Source organism: Athene cunicularia (assembly GCF_003259725.1).
Source record: "Athene cunicularia isolate RWA chromosome 5 unlocalized genomic scaffold, athCun1 chr5_part1, whole genome shotgun sequence".
Classification (NCBI taxonomy): domain Eukaryota; kingdom Metazoa; phylum Chordata; class Aves; order Strigiformes; family Strigidae; genus Athene; species Athene cunicularia.
In genome coordinates this window covers 7875579-7878735 of record NW_020799101.1, presented here as the reverse complement: position 1 = coordinate 7878735, position 3157 = coordinate 7875579, and positions in this window count along the sequence as shown.

Sequence of the window (3157 nt, the reverse complement as noted above, 5' to 3'; positions counted from 1 at the left end):
GGGGCGAGGCGGACGAGCGTCGGCCGCCGCCAGAGCGAGGCCCGTCGGCTGAGGTAAAAAGCCCGGCAGCGCTGAGGTAAAACCTTGCTAACGCGGAGGCCAAGTCCCTGTCCCGCCGCACTGGGCCGCCGTAGGGGAGCCCAGAGCCCCCTTTCTGGGGAGGGCTGCGGGCGGGAGGGGCCTCCCTCCGGCCCGCCGTGGGGCCCCGGGGCCGGCCTGGCTGGGCGAGAGGCCGCGGCACGCTGAAGGGACCCAGCCGCTTCAGGCAGGGCCCGTAGATTCCTGGTTTTGCTTGTCATGAGAGCCGGGAGGCGGTGGCTGGCTGCTGGGCGACAGTGTTCCTGCCGCCCTGCACTCCGTACCCTTGGGTTTCTTTAGCCAGCGGCCAGTGTATGGTTGCTGCCCGAATCGTTTTGCGCTTTTTTAAAAAGCGTATTTGTATGTATAGCAGCCAGCACAACGGATGCTTCTGTATAGGGTTGTTAAATATCAAATATTTTTTTAAAACTTCTTATCTGATGGTTTGGTGTCTGCTTGTTGTTTGGGGTTTTTGTTTCCCTCAAAATACAACTAACGGTGTTAATTCGATTATGTTTGAAAATACTATCCACTGCTTCCCCTGTACTCCTGGAGGAAAAAAAAATTACTCATGTAAGCAGCAGTTCTCCCGAGTTGATGTGACAAAAACCCTCTGAGGTACAGTCATATTTTTTTAGGAAACGAGGTCAAGAGCAGTTTGAGAGCTGGTTGCTTTGATGGGTCAGTCACATCCCCCTTGTTTGTGCAGGCAGTGAGTGCCTGAACCCTCTGAGCTTGTGTACCCTACAAAGGATACTTAGTTTCTGTCTGGCTCAGCTTCTTGACTTGGCTTACCCTCCAGGTGTGTGAGTACCGGTGTTGGCATAACTAAGGAGGTGGGATTGTGGCAGACTGGATTTAGAATGTTTTAAGATGTTGTGAAACTTTCAAAATGGCTCATTTTTAGCCAGGTAACTTCCCTGGTCCAGGTCACATTGAGGAACCTGGAACACTAGTTAAAAGCTCACTACTACTGAAGTATAACTGTAGTGGACATGAACAGTTTTGCCCTTCATCTCTCAGTATATCTCTTGCATATCTGAAGAAATAGGTCTCCCCTAGATTTTTTTACCTATAGACTAAGCAATTGCACATCAGTCCTTCCTTGCATGTCACAGTTTTAAACCTCTCAAGATGCTTATTTCTTGTCCCTGTGTTGTCTCAAAACCATTCACATCTTTTTTTGAACTGCAGCACGCAAGACTGGACACGGTACTACAATTAAGGCCTCAACACCACCAGCATCTGCTGTCATGCCTGTCACAGACTACATTCCTGTTTACATGTGTCAGTACAAATACTTTTGAGTCAGTATGATCTATTCACAATTTTGCTGACCTGTTTTACCCCCACATCCATTTCTGCTGACCTACCAAGCCAGTTATTTCTTCCTTGAGTAGACAGTAATGCTACTTGAGAAATTATTTGCTGCAATAGCACTAATGCTATCCCTTCACTGTTACTGCTGGACAGGTGAGCAATCAAGCAGTCAAGGCATTTTTGAAAATAAAATTCCACATGATTTTAATTCAGAAAACTATAGGATTTGTCATCCTTTGTATATCAAATGTGTTTCTCAGAAGAATTGTATGTAAAAACAAAAACTTAACTGAGATTGAACTGTGCCACAGTTACAGAATGGTTATGTAACTGTAAATTTGTAAGAGAGATTTGCACATAATTGTAAATATTTAAAATGTTAAATTAGCTTAAACTAGACCAGCAAAAATTATCTAAATGCAAGTAAGGGTTAATAACAAAGAATGTAGATCGGGGGGGTTTATACCAATATAAGGTAAAATTTTGCAAAACCAGTGTAACTTCCTGTTGCCCCCATCAATGAGCAACAGAACCTGCAGATGCACATGTTTTGTTTTGTTATATGTACGTAATTCTGTTAGTAGTGTTTGTCAGTCACATAATTCTCAGATTTATTCACTGTCCTGCTTTTGATGTGGACTGAACAGTGCAACAAGCAGCTCATAAAGTTATTGAGAGCGTACTCTGCAAAAGGGAATGTCTAGCACAGTCTGAGGGCTGGAATTAGGCCTTTTAGGTGAAGTTGAGCATGTCAGTTTACATGGTTGTACTTTGGTCTTCCCAGCATGAAATGAAATCTATCTAAAACACTAAAAATCTAAACCTGAAGGACATGATGTGGGTATTCACTAAAATAACTGCCACAGAAGGGATAAAAATCAAGACTGCTGTCCAAATCCACTCTCCTGTGCACACAGAGTTTTATACTTTTCATTCTGTCTCTGTATAATAGTTAGCTATAGAATTGTTTTTCAGTAAAGCTGAACGAGCTGGTAAATAATGCATTCAGCTAGTTTATTTCTTATATGAAAAATGCATCATGTGGTATGTTTTGTCCATTTTGATTGTGTAAAGAATTTTTGTGATGTGTTTTTTCTCGATGTTTGTATGGTAACAACTCAAGAAAAACAGAGGCTTTATCAGTGAATAAATAGAAGTCTTACCTTTTCTTTTTCGCTTGGCCGTCACAGTTTACAGAGTTGGCTTCCCTTTCATTTGCAGGTTGCTTTCTTTTTTCTAATCTGATCTGTAAAGTCTCCATCTGTGAGGAGTTTTAAGACTACAACATAAGATGTGAATGTAAACCAGTTAATATTTCAAAGGGGCACTGTTACTTCTCCTTCTCCTATTCTCTGTTTAGTCTGTATTTTGTAAAAATTACTACTTTAAAAATGATTATGTGAATCCAAGAGATGGAGAAGAAACAAATGTTATAGGTGTTTTACATAGATGTGTATCTGTAGATATTTAAATGTGTGTTTGTATAAATACATATAATATCAATTTGCAAGAATAAAAATTAACTGTCATCAGATAAAGTTCACATGACCAACATCTCACAAGTATATAGCTGTATATATTAAAATATGCACATATTTAATAGCCATAATAATTTCTTTCGATCAGTGCTTCTCCACTGCTGTCAAAGGCACAAGACAAGCCTATAACTTAGAATGGAATTTTTAGGGCCAGCTCCTCACCAGTTAGGCATTTTCTTTTTTTAACACCTGAACCGTCAGAACAGCGGTCAAGAGTCCTC